Source organism: Spermophilus citellus (genome assembly GCF_964194105.1).
Source record: "Spermophilus citellus genome assembly, chromosome: 1".
NCBI lineage: Eukaryota > Metazoa > Chordata > Mammalia > Rodentia > Sciuridae > Spermophilus > Spermophilus citellus.
Genome location: NC_138182.1, coordinates 34,279,561 through 34,299,236, shown reverse-complemented (window position 1 = coordinate 34,299,236; position 19,676 = coordinate 34,279,561). Strand labels below are relative to the sequence as shown.

Below are 19,676 nucleotides of genomic sequence, written 5' to 3'. Positions count from 1 at the left end.
TAATTTCTGATCCCATATTTCTACTATAATACAACCCAACAAGATAACACCAAACAAAACCGAGACAGAATGAAATAAAAATGGAACCACACAAAATCATTATATCAGCCTTTCTATCCTCCTGAAATGTCCATCCGTCCTTTCTCCCTATCTGTTCCTCAGACGCAAATAGTTTTTCCTCAGATGTGAGCGGTTTTTCTTCTGTCTCACTCATCTCCAGGGACAGGCAACTTAAAACAAAAGTGAAGCAAAACAAATGAAGAATCCAGCTTTTTCTTTTGTCAATTTTTTGAATTGTTTCAATTTCATTGATTTCTGCCCTGATTTTAATTATTTCCTGTCTTTCACTACTTTTGGTTTTGGTTTGTTCTTCTTTTTCTAGGACTTTGAGATGTAATGTCAGGTCACTTATTTATTGACTCTTTCTTCTTTTAATAAGTAAGCTTAATGCAATGACCTTTTCTCTTAGCACTATCTTCATAATGTCCCATAGATTTTGATAAGCTGTATCAGAGCTCTCATTTTCCTCTAAGATTATTTTATCTTCTTCTTGATGTCTTCTGTTATCCATGTATCATTCAATAGAGTATTTTCCAATCTCCATTTGTTGGAATAGCTTATCTTTTTAATTTTACCATTGATTTCTAATTTCATTCCATCATGGTCAGATAGAATATAAAGTAGTAGTATCTTTATTGTTTTCTATTTGCTAAGACTTGCTTTGTGGCATAACATATGGTCTATTTTGTAGAAGGATCCATCTGCTGCTGAGAATCAAATGTATTCACTCACTGATGGATGAAACATTCTATATATGTCTGTTAAATTCAAATTATTAATTGTATTATTGAGTTCTCTAGTTTGTTTATTTTTGTTTGGAAGATATATCCAGTGGTGAAAGAGGTGTATGAAAGTGTTGTGGTCTATTTGGTTCTTGTATTTGAGAAGGTTTTGTTTGACATACATAGATGCCCCATTGTTTAGGGCATAGATATTTATGATTGTTATGTCTTGTTGATGTATGAATCCCTTAAGCACTATGAAATGTCCTTATTTATTCCTTTTCAATAACTTTGGTTTGAAGTCTATTTTATCTGATATGAGGATGGAAACTCCTGCTTTTTTATGTGGTCCATATGAGTGGTACATTTTATTCCCACCCTTTCACTTTCAGTCTGTGGATGTCTTTTATTTCCTCCTCCTGGAATATTTTGCTGAGAATGCTCTGTAGTGCAGACTTTCTCACTGTAAATTCTTTTAACTTTTGTTTATCATGAAAGGTTTTTATTTCATCATAATCTGAAGCTTAATTTTGCTGGATATAAGATTCTTCATTGGCACTCATTTTCTTTCAGAGCTTGGTATATCTTGTTCCAGGATTTCCTGGGTTTGAGGGTCTGGGTTGAAAAATCTGCCAAGATATGAATTGGTCTTCCCCTATATATGATGTGATTCCTGTGTCTTGGGGCCTTTAAGATTCTCTCCTTATTCTGTATGCTAGGCATTTTCATTGTAATGTGCCTTTGTGTATATCTGTTATAATTTTTGTACATTTGGTGTCCTATAAGCCTCTGGTATTTGATTTTCCAATTCATTCTTCATGTTTGGGAAATTTTCTGATATCATCTCATTGAAGAGATTGTGTATTCCTTTGGTTTAAATCTCTGTGCCTTCTTCTATCCTAATGAATCTTAGATTTGGTCTTTTGATGCTATCCCATAATTCCTGAATGCTTCATTTATGGTTTCTTGCTATTGTCATTATGTGGTCAACTTTTTTATCCAGATTGTATACTTTGTATTCATTATCTGATGTTCTGTCTTCTAAGTGATCTAGTCTGTTGGTGATGCTTTCTATTGAGTTTTTTATTTGTTTTATTGTTTCCTTTATTTCAAGGATTTCTGAATTTTTTCAGAATAACTTTTTTAAAGTAATCTTTTGCTACCTATATTTTCTCCCTTATCTCTTTGTCGGTGTGATCAATGTTTGCCTGTATTTGCACTCTTATCTCTTTGTTGGAATGATTAATTTTTGTCTGTATTTTCTCATTTTGGCCATTCTTTAATTCACAGATCATTTTGATTATGTATATTCTGAACTCCTTCTCTGACATTTCATCAACTGCACTGACCATGGGTGCTATTACGGTAGTATCCTGATTTGCTTGGGGTACTTTCTTCCCTTGTTTTTTCATGTTTTCTATGTATCTTCCTTTCTTGTGGTGAGGACCTGAGGTATTACAGTTTCTACCCTATAATCTTGTAGTATCCATGCAAATTATCTGTGCCTCATCTTGGTGTTGGGCTTCCAGACCCTGCTGGTGTCCCACAATGGATGTTACTGCAACTAAAGGTGGTGGTGGCAAGAGTGGAGGTAACTTAAGATAGCAGTGGGGGTATCCCAAGATGGATGAAACTTCTTTCAGAGATGGGGCTGAAAGTGTGGGCCTTCTCTGACTTTGGGATGTCTGTTCCGAGATGGAGCTTCTTTTAGGCCATCTGTTGTCACAAGGTGGAAGATACTGTATGCAGTGCAATATGATGATGGCCTGGGCTTGGGCTCCAGAGTGGGTCTGCTGGTCAGTGGGGGTGGTCCTGGGCCTGAGCTCCAGTGTGGACCTGCTTATAGAGGGAAGGACCTGGGCCTACCTTGGGCTTAGGCTTCTGTGCAGGTTGGTAGAGGCAGTCCTAAGAATTTTTCTTTCAAATCTTTAGGATTTTCTTATTTCACTTAATATATTAGACTGATTTTTCAGGACAAGTTTAAGCAGAGGTTATTATAAACATTAAGGCTTGTTTTTTGGTAGGTTTTTCATTTATCAATAAAGGATATTTGTATATATGTGTGTGTGTATGTTTGTGTATATATGTGTATATAAATATATGTATACTTATACATATTTGTATACTTGTACATATATGTATGTGCATATATATACATAGATAAATGTATAAGTATGTATATTCATATATATGTATATGTATTCTTATTCAGAGTCAGTTTTTTTCTAAATCAAAAGTGAGTGATGGTTATTATTCAATACTTTGTCTGCATTTATTTACAAGAGTATTTGGATTTTGATCTCTGATAATCTTATGTATTCAATATAATAATCTTATAGTAAAACACTAAAAATATTGAGTATAAATGTATAAGAACAAATACAAATTATTTTTTCCTCTAATTTTAAAATTCAACAAGGAACACTTATGCTGATTTTTAATACATGGATTTTATTTCCATGTATTTACTTTTCTAGCACCAGTTGGCTGTTCTGTAACTCAATTGAGTTCTGAACCTATCTACCTGGAGATAGTTGGATCCAATGGGCATAAGTTGAGTCCCCTCAGAATGCCCTTTCTCCTACATCAAGTGCCAAACAGAAGTCCAAGTTGTAACTGGTGCTTTCATACCAAGGCTATAAACCAGTGATTCACATTACCAAAACCCAAAAACTCCCATTAACTTTGTGTTCAGTAATTTTCTACAGTGGCTCACAGAACTCTGGAAAGTGCTTTACTTGCTGCTTCACATTTTTTTTTTTTTTTTTTTTGTACAAATGTACAACTCAGGAATAGCCAGATGGAAAGATGCTTAAAGCAGGTATGGGGAAGGCACATGGAACTTCCATGCTCTCTGGATGCACCACCTTCCATATATTTAGCAACAAAGAAGCTCCCCAAGCTCTGTCCTTTTGGGATTTTCTATAGATTTCATCTTATATGCATGTTTGATCAAATATTTGTACTTGAGGATAAATCAACCTTTATCTCCTCTCTCCTCCCAGAAGTCAAGGGATTGAATCTTCCAATCCTTAAGTCACATAGTTGGTTCCCTAGCCCATCCTCCATCCTATGATTATTAGCCCTGTTTGTTACCCAAGAGAAATTAAAACATATACCCACCCAGATATTTTTATATAAATGTTCTCAGTGGCAATGTTCAATGGTGACTAGGAATTGGAGCCAGACTTGGTGTCAATGATTGGTGGATCCATGGAAACAGTATAGTTTATCTTTATAGTAATGATGTATAGCAGGGTAGAAAACAGACTTCTGATGTTCATATGACATAGATGAACCCCACAAGCATTGTGCTGGGTGATGAAAGCCAGATACAGGAGGACAATTATTGAATTATTATATTTTTATAGTGTCCAAATGATAAAATTCAATGAATATAGAAAGTGGATTAATGTTTGCCTGAGATTGGGGAGTGCTATACTTCATGAACATAAGACACCATAATGAAGCAATGAAAATGATCTAAACTTGTATTATGGTCATAGTTGCCTAACTCCATAAGTTTATTTTAAGTACTTATATTTGTGCAGTTGAAATGGTTGAATTGTGTGTTAAGTTAAAGTATTTTATTGAAGTCAAATAAGGCTATTTTCAGAAAAACAGAGCTTGAAGGTATCTATTACTGAGAACATACTTTCCAAGATAAGTAAAAAAGACCAAGAGACTAAAAGGGACAATTCTGGTGAATGAATAAAATATACAGGCAGAAATGAAGAACACCCAAGATGGTGATCTTGGATTTCAACATAAACATTGCCTTAGTCCAAGAGTCTGAATAGTGCAAATTTTGACAGGCATCACTGAACGATGTCTCTTCAAATCAATAGCACCTCTTATCAACAAACATTCAACATAATATATCTCTAAACTATACCAAAATGTAGGCCCTAAACTGGCCAAACATTAATTTTAAAAACAGGAAATTTTTATAACACCCCAAGATATATCTTCTATTTTAAAATACTATAAAAACAGAGGACTTTGCATTCAGAATATATGGCACTTGATTATTGGGCTTAAAAAGCCCAATAATGGTGGCTCATGCCTGTAATCATAGCAGCTCAGGACACTGAGGCAGGAGGATCAAAAGTTCAAAGTCAGCCTCAGCAAAAGTGAGGCCCTAAGCAACTCAGTGAGTCCCTGTCTCTAAATAAAATATAAAATCAGCCTGAGGATATGGCTCAGTGGTTAAGTGCCCTTGCGTTCAATCCCTGGTTCCTTCCCCAAAAAATATACATGAAAATTATTGCATATGGGATGGAGGAGAGAATGAAGCTGTATGGGAGCAAAATTTGTATACTTTGGTGGAATTCATTTAGTATTATGAAGTATATTTCAATAAATCATGATGCACATTGTAATCATAGAGCAAACACTGAGAAAGTAACTTAAAAATATATAGTTAAAATTAACAAAAAATTAACAAAGGAATTAAAACGAGCATTGTGAAGTATGTAATGGGCTGGGGATGCAGCCCAGAGAGAGAGCTTGCCTAGCATGCACAAGGCCCCAGTTTGATCTTTAGAACCACAGTAAATGAATAAAGTATTTAATATAAAGCAAAGCAGTCAAGGAGGAACAAACCAACAGCAATACAGGGAAATTAATGTATCCCTGAACACATTCAAATAACAAAACCATTCCAATATTGTGCCAGCCAAACCAAAGCCATCTTCAGGTCTAATATAGTTTTTTTTTTTAATTTGGGCTAATATAATAATTCTATCACTCTCTGTGTAACCTTAAGTAAACTAATTTTTTCCAAATGTTTCATTAGTAAAATAGGGGTAATAATAATTTCTTTATGGAGCAAAAGAGGGAATTAAACATAATTAAAATTTAAAGAGTCTCTAAAGTATTAACACTCTGCTTAACATTTTAGAGATTCATTTAAATGGAAGCTATAATATAATGTTAATTCTGATGATAAATGCCACCATTGGTGGTTATTTTTTTACAATGTTTTTTTTTCTTGTTACTGTAGTCATAGCTAAGATTTACTATTCCTGAAGGCATCTGTCTTAGCATAGAGGAAGTGCAAAGATCCAGCCCACTCACTTTGATTCTATGTTGACATGAATACGACTAGAGTTCTTCATATTCTCTGAATATCTCTTCCCTTCCCACAGCAGATTTGAGATTAGAAGATAGATATTTTGTGTGATGTGAGGGGCTGGTTCAGGTAGGTGCTCTGTAGCAATAGTTTTGTGTATTGTAGCTCCTCAATTTATGTTACTCTAGGATATATTGCAAAATCTTTTCTTTCTTTAGGATTTCAAAGGGGCATTAACTAGTCTAATGCCTTGAGGAACTAATGCTTAAAGGCCCTCATGATAACTTTTATATGCAACCAAAGTAAGGAGTAAGATTTCCTAAATGTGTATTTGTTGAAAAAGCATAAACTTACTTGTGGTAAAAATGTGACTAAAGGTTTAACAACACCTATTTGATTTAGGCAATAACAGATACATGTACATTCATGGATTCATATTACAGAATACATTTATTTACCTGGATAAATAATTAATTTAGCTGAATTACTAACTGGGGAGAAAATCACATCTAAACATCATTTAACTAATGTCCTGTTGTCTAAATTTCCATAAGGTGGACTTCACTGAAGGTTTGCAACAAAAATCTTACAACTGAATTTTAGGGGCAATAAAAGGGTAAATGGCACACATCAAGGAAAGGAGCATGTCAAAATGATAAACAGAGTGCTTAAAAACTCCCTACTCTTATCTCTAAATGTGAGAGGAATCTTCTGGGTCCTGGATACCTCTAGCAAGGGGTACCCACCAAACATCCTAGTATCCAAGCCAGAGGGCAGGTCTCACTGACCAAGCTGCTCTGTGTTAAGACTGAAGTATCTAAAGGCAGCAGCCCTCCCTGGATACAAATGGTGGTTCACTAGTGGAGCTTTGTTGTAATTTGTTGTCTTTGTTGTAATCACACGCCATTACCATTTCACTGACTAGATAAGTCAGCTATAAGGCACTGCCATAAATTTGCTTTCAATAACCTCTGAGTAGTCCCAAACACAGTTGATCTCAGAACCATCTATAGGGATTCCACAAATAGCAAATATAAAGCACTGTTCCTGACATACCAAAACAATCTACTGGAGAGGCTTTCAGGAAAAAGGTGTTTAGGCTCTGATGATCAATAGTATTGTCAGGATGCATTACCAATGAAAAACTCTATGTCCTTATAATGTTGATTAAACTATTTCATTGATACTTGTTATAAATATCACTGCCTAAGATTTTGCTACTTACTGAAGCCCTAATCCTGCCTTTTTGGAATAATTCAGGAGAAAAAAGAGAAGAGCAGGCAAAGATCATTAAAATGCATACTTTTGAGCCTCCCAATGAGAAGTGTGAACTCTGTAATAATTATTGAGCCTCAACATCAACATTGTTGAGACCAACTAGAACAAGACTTTACAAACTCTTTTCTGCAAGTCTGAGTGCTTCAGAGCCACAGCTAATAATATTAAAAATATCATGATTCTGCAATCTGTATTTGGGGTAAAAATGGGAGTTCATAACCCACTTGAATCTAAAGTATGAAATATGATATGTCAAGAGCTTTGTAATGTTTTGAACAACAAATAAATAAATAAATAAATAAATAGGTGGAAAAAAATAATAATTTGTTCAAGGTTATATAATGAGTGACTTGAGATCCTGAACTCATTTTACTTGGTTGGGTAAAATGTATCTGAAAGCTTTGCTATTTTGAATTAATTTTTAAGTTCATCTTGGTTGGAAAACTGAACTTACAAGTTGTCTAGACCCTGCTTTTCTAAAACACTAGTTTATTAAAGACTTAATTTTATGACAAGGATCAAGAAACCACCAAGATGAGGCTGGGGCTGGGGCTCAGTGATAGAGTGTTTACCTATCCAGTGTGAGGTAGTGGATTTCACCCTCAACACCAATTAAAATAAATAACTAACTAAGTCACTAAATAAGTAACAAAGGTATTGCATCCATCTACAAAAACAAACAGACCGCCACGATGGGTGAGCGAGAGAAGATGAACAGTGAGATAGTAAAAAAAAAAAAAAAATCAACAAGCATAAATCAAAGGCATTTCTGTATATCAGTGACAAAACTTCTGAAACGGAAATGAGAAAAAACACTCCATTCACAATATCCTCAATAAAAATAAAATACTTGGGAATCAACCTAACAAAAGAGGTGAAAGATTTATACAATGAAAACTACAGAACCCTAAAAAGAGAAGTAGAAGAAGATCTTAGAAGATGGAAAAATATACCCTGTTCATGGATAGGCAGAACTAACATCATCAAAATGGCGATATTACCAAAAGTTCTCTATAGGTTTAATGCAATGCCAATCAAAATCCCAACGGCATTTCTTGTAGAAATAGATAAAGCAATCATGAAATTCATATGGAAAAATAAAAGACCCAGAATAGCAAAAGCAATTCTAAGCAGGAAATGTGAATCAGGCGGTATAGCAATACCAGATTTCAAACTATATTACAGAGCAATAGTAACAAAAACAGCATGGTACTGGTACCAAAACAGGCGGGTGGACAAATGGTACAGAATAGATGACACAGAGACTAATCCACAAAGTTACAACGATCTTATATTTGATAAAGGGGCTAAAAGCATGCAATGGAGGAAGGATAGCATCTTCAACAAATGGTGTTGGGAAAACTGGAAATCCATATGCAACAAAATGAAACTGAATCCCCTTCTCTCGCCATGCACAAAAGTTAACTCAAAATGGATCAAGGAGCTTGATATCAACTCAGAGACTCTGCGTCTGATAGAAGAAAAAGTTGGCTCCCATCTACATATTGTGGGGTCGGGCTCCAAATTCCTTAATAGGACACCCATAGCACAAGAGTTAATTACAAGGATCAACAAATGGGACTTACTTAAAAGTTTTTTCTCAGCAAGAGAAACAATAAGAGAGGTAAATAGGGAGCCTACATCATGGGAACAAATTTTTACTCCTCACACTTCAGATAGAGCCCTAATATCCAGAGTATACAAAGAACTCAAAAAATTAGACAATAAGATAACAAATAACCCAATCAACAAATGGGCCAAGGACCTGAACAGACACTTCTCAGAGGAGGACACACAATCAATCAACAAGTACATGATAAAATGCTCTCCAGCTCTAGGAGTCAGAGAAATGAAAATCAAAACCACCCTAAGATACCATCTCACTCCAGTAAGATTGGCAGCCACTATGAAGTCAAACAACAATAAGTGCTGGCGAGGATGTGGAGAAAAGGGTACACTTGTACATTGTTGGTGGGACTGCAAATTGGTGCGGCCAATTTGGAAAGCAGTATGGAGATTCCTGGGAAAGCTGGGAATGGAACCACCATTTGACCCTGCTATTGCCCTTCTTGGACTATTCCCTGAAGACCTTAAAAGAGCGCACTACAGGGATACTGCCACATCGATGTTCATAGCAGCACAATTCACAATAGCTAGACTGTGGAACCAGATGCCCTTCAATAGATGAATGGATAAAAAAAAATGTGGCATTTATACACCATGGAGTATTATGCAGCAGTAAAAAATGACAAAATCTTGGAATTTGCAGGGAAATGGATGGCACTAGAGCAGATTATGCTCAGTGAAGCTAGCCAATCCCTAAAAAACAAATGCCAAATGTCTTCTTTGATATAATGAGAGCAACTAAGAATAGAGCAGGGAGGAAGAGCAGGAGGAAAAGATTAACATTAAACAGAGACATGAGGTGGGAGGGAAAGGGAGTGGAAAGGGAAATTGCATGGAAATGGAGGGAGACCCTCATTGCTATACAAAATTAGATATAAGAGGTTGTGAGGGGAATGGGGAAAAAAACAAGGAGAGAAATGAATTACAGTAGATGGGGTAGAGAGAGAATATGGGAGGGGAGGGGAGGGGGATAGTAGAGGATAGGAAAGGTAGAAGAATACAACAGTCACTAATATGGCATTATGTAAAAATGTGGATGTGTAACTGATGTGATTCTGCAATCTGCATTTGGGGTAAAAATTGGGAGTTCATAACCCACTTGAATCTAATGTATGAAATATGATATGTCAAGAGCTTTGTAATGTTTTGAACAACCAATAAAAAAAAGTATCAGATAAACAAGTCACTGAGCTCCTGCTCACTAACAAGCTAGAGACAATCTATTCTTCTCAGATTTTATGATCTGAATATTATTTTAGAATAGGTATTTGGAAATATGGCCCTAAAGAAATTAGCCTCCAGAGTGTTCACCAAGTAGGACTCCCAAGAAGCTATGTTCTTACCGACTTTTAAGAATAGAAGAGCTCCAGAATTCTCCATTCAATTTTTCTATCTATGCATTTTCCCTGTGTGATCCAAATCATTCTTTGACCTAAGCCACAGTCTATATATCTCGATGTTATGAGTTAAATATTAGGTATACCCCAAAAGATCACCACGTGTGAGACAATGAAGGAAAGTTCAGAGGTGAAATGATTGGGTTATGAGAGCTTTAACCTAATTTGTGCACTAATCCCCTGTTAGGCTGGTAGGTGTGACTGGAAGAGGCAGGTCATGGGGGGGTGCTTTTGTTATGGAAAATGCAGGAAAAAAGAAAAAAAAGGAAAAGTATGGCTCTGGAAACAGACAAGCAGCTCTTGGAGATGTGGAAGAGCAAGGTTTATTCAGCACTGGAGCAGGCTCAGTAGAAAGCAGAGCACAGCCCTTTGTTCTCAGTATCTTTTATATGGACTTCTTGGTTTCAAGACTTTCTCATGCAAGTCACCTTGATTTTCCCCTCTTTCTTCAGGCAGCTCTGGTTCCTGCCATAGTTGCTAAGAAAGAATGATTACAGAAGCAGAAACTAGCAGGTTGCAGTTTTTAACAGAAAGAAAAAGAAACATCTTAGGGAGGAAGTGCTGCTTCAGCTTTGGGATATATTTTTTTTTGTTCCTGGAGAGTGGAGCTCTGTCTTTCTGTTTCCTGGTGCCACATTCTGAGCTGCTTTCCTCCAGCACACTCTTCCGCCATGATGTTCTGCTGCAACTAGAACCCAGAGCAATGGAATTGGCTATGTATGAACTGAGACTCTGAAATCATGAGTGCCAAATACACTTTTCCTTCTCTAAAATGTTCTTGTCAGGTCTTTTATTCACAGTAGTGAAAAAAAAAAAAGCTAACTAAAACACAATATGCTGATGATGACTTTTAAAATTGAATGAGTAGAGCAGCCCACTTCACTGAGTACCAGACCATACAACTGCAAAATCTTCTCTTGGATGGTTAATAAGTACTTCATAATTAACATTCAAAGAGAGCACCTTTCCTCTACAGAATAACTAGAGCGATATTTCAAAAGGGAAACAAAATTGTGTCATTAGCTGGCCCAAAGTTCTCTACCATAACCCTTAGATAAGTTTGAACTCAACCAGGGATCTATGGGCATGCAGAGCATACACACATCTTGCAGGCATGTCATTCTGTTAATAAACCATTGTCTCCTGGCTCCAGACTTACTCTTCTTTATTGGCTTTATAATGCTGGGAATGCTTCTCTGAAATTTTATTTCCCTTTTGATGACTGGACTGGGGCCCAGTGTAATTATCATCTAAGATATTGTTCTGACACAAGTTGGAAAACAACACTTTGAAACAACGGTTTTCTGTCATAGAATGCAGCTGTTAAGTTTTCTAGAGAAGTAGTTTCAAACTGCTTTCTGAAGATGGCTTCATGCCTACACAAATATCTCAGCAGCTACAGCAATGGGAAAGAGTTTACTTGTGAGATGCAGCTTAAGTTCACAGAGCAGTTTTGTTCTTACCTTAAAAGAGACCAACATTTCTCCCCAAACTGGAATATACGGATCTGTAAATCAAGAAATGCAGGGTTTGCTCTCTCATTAAACTCTGTAATAACACAGCCACAGAATCTGTGCTTTCTGTTTCCACAATGTTTAGCTCTGCTGACCTAAGGTCTAGGAGTCAATAAAGAAATATTTCTACCAAAGGAACCTTTTGTTCTCCACATGACATCAGAGAAATATGTAAGAAGATGGCTACTTCATTGCAATGCTGGATGGTTGATCCTAATTATCAAGGAGAAATTGGGCTGCTGATAAGCAATGTGGAGTAGAATAAAGGGCCTCAGCTGTCTCTAGAATAGTTGTCTTATATCACTTTTATATCTTGTGTCAATCATGAAAGGCAGTATCATTGTGGAGTCAGACTTTTTAAAACTGAAAGATTGCATTGCTCCATAAGATAAAGAGGAGCAAAAACTGAGATCCTCAGTGACATAAAGAAAACATGGATTGCAGAGTGTACATAGAAGTAGGGAGTAAAAATTGAAGTTATTAATCTAAATTATAGATTCATGATCTGGAATGAAGATAGTAGTAGCTATGAATATTATTTTCTGTTATTACATGTTTTTATGAACTAATATTTATTTTCCCTCCCTTCTGCTACTTAAGTATCTAAAATAAGGACTACCATGATGGTTAACTTTATGATTTGGGGTTTAGATTCTGAACATTCAGGTGGGATGGCTAGCAAATTTAGGGAATAGTTCACACTTCCCAGAAATTGATGCTTTGACTATCATCCAGTAAAGAGTGCATTGACTATTGGGACTCTGTGTCTTCCCCCTTGGAGGAGAAAATGACAGTTATTTACACATTCAAATAATGATTTTTAAGAGAAATGTTGGTTGAAATCTTGAAAGATTCAAGATTACACAGAACTTGGACTACATGAAGATAACATACTGAGTAACCAAAGGGGTGGACTCCATTGCTGATCAAGCTTCTGTCTCAGCTCTATACTCACCTTGCCAGGTTGGGGTGCTCCAGAAGTAGACACAGACTGTGTTTGGCAATCAGCATATAATAGAAATACTCATAGGAGGAAGAGTGGAAGCAAGATTGGGAAGAGGAAGAAGATAATAACTATATCATAGGACTGATAAAGACTTGCACAGTCCTACATGAAGCTTGGATTTATCTATGACTCATCAGGATAGTCTTACAAATGGCCAGGCCTATACAACCTAGTAAAGAATAGTCATTAAGTATAAGCTGCCTAGGAATAGGTATGTTCTGGAATGAGGTATCTCTGAGGAGCCAAGGTAAACTCTGAAGAAGCTACAAATCCACACTGTTATAACAACTCCCAGGGCTGGTCTGAGTAACCCTGTGTTTGGTTTATAAAGCTGGGTGTGAAAAACCATATGTTTTCCTTCATCAGATACCTCCCTGTTAGGTTCTGAGGAAGGGGGCACTACAGGGAGATTGGAAGAGAAAACTCATTTTTTTCTGGGTTGCTAACTATTTCTATTGGCATCACCCAGCCTAACTTTGCCCTCGCAGTGAGAGTTGCATCCAGCAGCAGTTTGAATTGAAGTCCATTTGTTTTCCTGTTCTCCTAGAGACATCTACACTATACCACCTCAGAGAGAGCAGCACCAGCTGGCAATGTCCTATTCTCAAAGGCTTGAGTATCAGCAAAGAAGGGCTGAGTTCAGAAACACCAGCTGGGGATTTCCAATTCTGCTCATCAGAGTAACAGGAAATAGATTTCCAGATAATGGACAATAGCACCAATTACTGTTCCATGAGAGAGGGGAATTAAATGTGATGAGCCCTGTGAATGCTCCAACTATTTGGGAAGAGTTTGTTAGTTACCATGAAAGGGGGCATGGGAGGAAAGGAGAGCTTGGTGGTCTTCTTGAATTAAGGAACAGGATTGAGACTTTGATGGAGCAAGGCAGCTAGAATTTTCAGGGAACAGTACTATAGAAGAGGAATCTATGTGCAAAGGAGCAGGATCTGTGTTCCTTGGAGTAGAATTTGCACCTGTCTGTGAATAAATTATATGAGGCAAAAGAAAGAGCTGAAGCAAATCTCTGGAGTTTACACAGGGCTGGAGAAAGTTTATGTTCCCAGTAACAAGGACGAAAAAAATCACAATGTATATGGAACACTCAGTAAATCATTATTAGATTATTGGGCATTTAAGCTCAAGACTGTTCCTCTGGTCCTGCCTGACAAGTCTAAGTAAACTTTGAAAGCTACCCAAAAAGCAAAGAATTAACAATGGCTCTCAACAAAAAGTTAATTGGCATGCAAATAACCAGAACAAATAATTAATAATAAAAAGTCACTGAAATGACACAAATATAGAATTTGTCAAAAAAGAACATTAAGAAGAGCAATCATAATGATGTCTCACATATACAAAAAGGTAAAGGAAAGCACAAGCAGGTTAAGGAGGCACATGGAAGAATTAAAGGAAAATTTTAGGGATTAACAAAATTTTGATTTAAAATATATTTATTGGCATCAACATTAATTTAGTGAGAATATGAGTTGACTTAAAGACAATTATATGAACTACTTGAAGTAGAAAAAGGACTGAAAAATACGAATAGAAAATATCAGTGAAAAGAGAAAGAGGATGAGGCATGGGGTTCGATCCTCAGCACCACATAAAAATAAATAAAGTAAAGATATTGTGCCCATGTATAACTAAAAAAAAAAATTTAAAAAAAGAGAAAGAGGAGAAGGTGGAAGACATATTTGAAAAAATAACAGCCAATATTTTTCAAAGTTTGATGAAATTTCTAAATCCATGCTTCTAAGAATGTCATTCCAAGCAAAATAAAAAATTTTATATTGTCAAATCATAATCAAACTACTTAAAACTACCAATAAGAAGAAAAATCTTACAATCAACTGGAGAATCAAAGAATGAGGGCAGACATCTCACTGGAAAAATGGAAAGCTCAACAGCTTTATAGTAGTAAAAGGAAAAAATATAACCTAGAATCATACACACAATATTTTGAAAACTATCTTTTAAAACCTAAGGAGAAGTAAAGTTGTTCTTAATACAAAAGAAACTAGAAGATTCACCCTACAAAGAAAGAACATCAGAGATAGCACCTGTGAGTGAGAAGATGGAGACATTTCCTTTTATGTTAAGAAATCCAGTTAAGACAGCTGATCTTTGTAAGAAAAAACAATTTTAATGAAGCACATTATGAAGTTAACAATACACATAGAAGTTAAGTGCATAACAAGAAAGACCCAACATAAGGGGAAAGGGAAGTGGAAGTATATGTTGGACATTCCATTGTAGGCAAGACTGGTAACTCCATTTATTACTTGATGGAAGATCAAACATAACAATAAAGATGGCTACTGTACCTCTTAAGCAATCTGTATTAAGCCACAACAGTGAAGTATAGCTAATAAGCCTACAAAGGTTTTGGAGAGGTGCCTGGACTTAGCTGAACTTTACCTGAAGTATGCTTCTATTAATTGACTTCTTTTTGACACATTTGTCAGCTCTGGTCAGATTGGTGTGAAGCCTAGTTTGGTCCTTCTAATTAATGTCTCAAATCAAGTCACTTACCATATATTTCTCAATAGTATTATTCATCATTTCTGGTTCCTTTTATCTGTATGTTAGAGATTATTAGGGAGGTATTTTTACTGGTTTTAATTTTTGCCAGAGGGCAGTATCTGAATATTAAAAGAAATTGCCAAGTTTTATGGAAAAATTGCACAGATACCTGGACATAATTAAGCTAATTATTTGTCTTTCAAAATATATATTTTTTAATTCTTTAAAATATTCAGCAAAAAAACTAAAAAAAAACCCCACAGACATTCAAACATAAGCAAAATTCAAATATCTCTTTGTAAATTTAAAAGTAAAAGCAGCTAATAAGTTTCTAGAGTTTCCAAGAGAAAAATACAGTGATGATAGGATTTAATAAGTAGGTAAGCTTTTTTCATTCATACTGAAGTAAAATGAAAAAAATGTCAGATACTCCAGAGCCCTTCCTCATGAGTACTTTGTCAAAAATATACTACTTAAAGAAATACTCTATCCAACCAAAAATACTTGCAATAATTCAAAATGGAAAGGGAATGTCATTTGAAAAGCAGAAGTGATAAAACACACCAAGAAAGTGGAGCATTGAATCTAAATTTTCATTACTAACAAGATTGCTTAATGCTAAGATATAATCCAATTCTATATAAAATAAAACAAAACACATAATATGAAATTATTTTAGGACTGAATAAATCAGACATACATATAAAGCTCAGAGGTTAAGAGGAGGAAATATGGTAGAAATATATAATTTAAAGCCAATTAAAAGTTAACTTTCTCATTAAAATAAAATTGATAGACATAGAATAATAAAATATATGATAAATTTTAAGTATCTTAGAAGTAGGTCAGTGAAAGCTTATCTAAAAACATGACAAAAAGACTAGTTGACAATTCGCAGAAGAAATAATAGTGGAGGTGAATATAAGGAAATGACCACTAGTAATTACAAAGAATGGCAAAATAAAGCTTTAATATAATCTTTTTCTCTCAAAAAAGTTGTTTTCCAAATTATTATTTAAAAACTACATCCAGTAATGGTAGTGTCATAGTCTGATCCAGAAAACTTTTCTATAGACAATAATTATAAAACTTAAAATATTCATCAAAAAACAATTTGAAGACACTATCTGGTATGTGACTAAATGCTGGAATTAACTGCAAGAAAATTCTCTCTTGAAAGACAATATATGTGTAATGAAATATCACACTGTACCTCATAAATATGTACAGTTATTATGTTAATAAATTTTAAAAGCTTAAGGGATAAAAATTCTACCTACTTTGATTTAATAATTTCTTGCGCATATGTATATCAAATTATCATACTGTACCCCATAAATATGGGCAATTAAAATATGAATAATTAATTTTAGAAAAGACAGTAACTGTAATATGTAAGAATTATGAGTTTGTGGCTTAAAAATATCATTAGAGTGTTCTGCATCTTCTTTTTCCAGTAGCAGAAAATAGCAACTTGCTGATTGAAGTAGCAGAGAACTGAGGTTACAGTCAGCAGAGGAGATGCAAATCAGGAGAGAGTCATGGAAGTGAGAGCCGATTAAAAAAAAATTAAATAAATAAAAACCCACCTTTGGATCCTTGTAGTTAAGCACCAATCTGTGATCAGCACTTTTTTCTTATATGCAATCAGATAATCTTGTTTAAGATAGTTCATTTGCAGTGGTTGCGACTGAATCTGTTGTTTGATTAAAAACTATCATTTAATAATTTGTATATAATGAACTTTGGGCTGAGATTGTGGATCAGCGGTAGAACGCTCGCTTCACACATTCGAGACCCTGGGTTCTATCCTTACCACCCCATAAAAATAAATAAGTGAAATAAAGGTATTGCGTCCAACTACAACTAAAAAATAAATATTAAAAAAGGAATTTGTATATAATGAACTTACATGTTTTATGTCATTTTTATTTTCATTTGGAACATTTCTATTAATAAAATATTTTCCATTTAACCTCTTATATATGTGTTCTTATGAGTCCATGTATATCTGTGTGTATGTATATTATATATTTTATATAATATGATATGTATAATATTTATAAAATATATAATGTGTTATATATTATGTATAATAATGTATTATGTATACTATGTATATATGTGTATATATATCATAATGTATATATATATACAGATATATCTATCATAATGTATGTATATATACATAGTAGAACAAGATTCTTTATTTTCAGAATTATCAAATAAATTACAACATGTCTTCACTTACAAGTAGTATTAAAACCATTGCTTAGGCAATTTCTCCACTAACATTAAGATATCACATTTTAGCTACATATACCCTTTCCAGACATTTTTGCCATGAATTTTAATTCCAAAGTATTTAAGATTTTCTAAAACACTACCACTTTACACAATTCATTTTTATTCATATCTGCCAACATATTTATCCTTTCCAGTACTCTTCATTCTTTTCTGCATTGCTATTTCTGGCTGAAATAATTTTTCTCCATATTCAAAAAAATTCTTATAGGATTTTTCTTGGTAAAAATATGTAAGCAACAAGTTTAGGTTTGAGAATATTATATCTTTTACATTTATGAAGGATACTTTTGCTGGCAATGTGTTAGAGGTTTGCAGTTTTTCTGTTTTAGCATTTTTATAGTACTCTTCCTGTTTGGTCTTGGATGTTTGAAAATCATTTCAGCTGGTTTTTTTTCTCTTCAATTTTAAGGGGTCCCCCCCCCCCTCTGTTTCAATGTTTTTCATCACTTTGACCAGGTCTTACTTTGATGGACTCTCTTTTATATTTTTTCTGCCTGTCATCTTATAGAGCTTCTTGAAACTATGGAGTGATATATTTCAACATTTTAAGAGCTTTACTAGCCATTTTCTCTCCAGTGCTTGCTTCTGCCTACCTTTCTTATTTCTCTCCTTTTCATGGGACTTTTATTGCATATGTTTAAAAATTCTTGACTGGGTTGTATATATGTGTTTATATAAATATACATATTTAACTGGTATATTTCTAGACTCAGAGACTGGGAGAGAATGAGGATATATAAAAAGAGATAATAATAGATGATAATAAAGTGTTTATGAATACATTTTAAAATCTCAGTGGAATGATTTTTTTGAAAATATATGAACTGCCAAATTGTCAAAATTAGCAGAAAAATCTCAATATATCCATACCTGAGAGATATATTTAAGAGTTTTATAATTAATTTGCACACACTGGACTCAAAGCATAGTTATAATTTGACAAAAATATTTCAAGAGGAGGGATATGTGACACATATTTGAATGTTATTAATATTATATCTTAATCAGTAAAAGAGATAAGTAATGGTTTTATCTTCTCATCCTGTGTCTCTCTATATTGAAGTTTTTCTTCTTTTCTTTCTGTCTTTTTAATTTCTTGCACAACATTTGGTAAGTTTTTCTTTTTTACCAATTGCTTGTTTTCAAGAGTTTTATTATATTTGGAACCACGATATATATATTTTCCATGTAGAAAACAGGAAAAAAATTTTCTCTTCCTTCATATATACCTAAAACAATTCTTATGAATTCAAACCCATTTTGTGTTAATGGGGATTCTGAAGTATTTTCAAGGAGCACTCAACAATCATGTAGTGTCTATGATGGCAAAATGTGAAGAAAGCTAGAACTTATTTTATTTATGTTATAAGTTATAATTGGCCTAAAATATTAAAATGTGAATTAGAAATATCCATTATAACAAAAAGTCAAAGTCAAACTTGGGGAAAAAAGTTCCAGCAATAAAAAGAATTAACTTAAACTTTTTCCTGGTTCCAGATCCACAGATTCTTCTAATGTTTGCATAGAAGCGGAATAACTCTCTTTCAATTTGAGCTCATCGTTTTGAACCCCTTGGCTCCTAAGATCTGTCCTAGAGAATATTGAGGTATGTGAATGAGTAGCCCTGTCATTTGTTTTTAAGTAACATTTAGATTTTATTTCTTCCTGAATTAATTACTTTCAGATGGATTATAAAGAGTTTCTGTTGAAATCACCTGGAAACTTTAGATACATCAATGTAAGACATTAAGTGATCCTTCTCCAAGGATGAATCAATCACACCCACCTTTCCTGGCTGTGACATCTTCTATAACTATTCTAGGAAACTTCCTGTTGTTGACTACCTTTAATTAAATTTTCTATCACAGGCAACCTTTTGTATATCTAATCTTTTTTGTGTTAATGTTGTATCTGTTTGTAATGCATTTGAAGACATTTTGAGAAACCGATTTAAATTTAAGTTTAAGGTAAAATTCAAGAGCTTGCATTACTTCCAATGAATATAATTCAATGGAGATGAGGACTTAATCAAGTAAACATATCTATATGGCTTCAGGGTTAAGGTTTGGTTTCTTGCCCTTGCTTATAAGCAGACTTGAATTTCTGCTTTCTAGTCCTCTCCAGTAGCACATAAATCAATTTTCTATGAATAGAAAAAACAAAAAA

General features: G+C 34.4%; 1 long non-coding RNA gene across 1 annotated transcript in view; it reads left to right on the top strand.

Annotated features, from left to right (window-relative positions):
- Window positions 1–19,125, top strand: part of LOC308650096 — a 123,874-nt gene extending 104,749 nt beyond the window's left edge. Inside the window, exon 4 of the long non-coding RNA XR_014022247.1 lies at window positions 19,008–19,125. This is a non-coding gene — a long non-coding RNA (uncharacterized lncRNA). The remainder of the gene's footprint in view (window positions 1–19,007) is intronic.
- The last annotated feature ends 551 nt before the right edge of the window (window positions 19,126–19,676 follow it).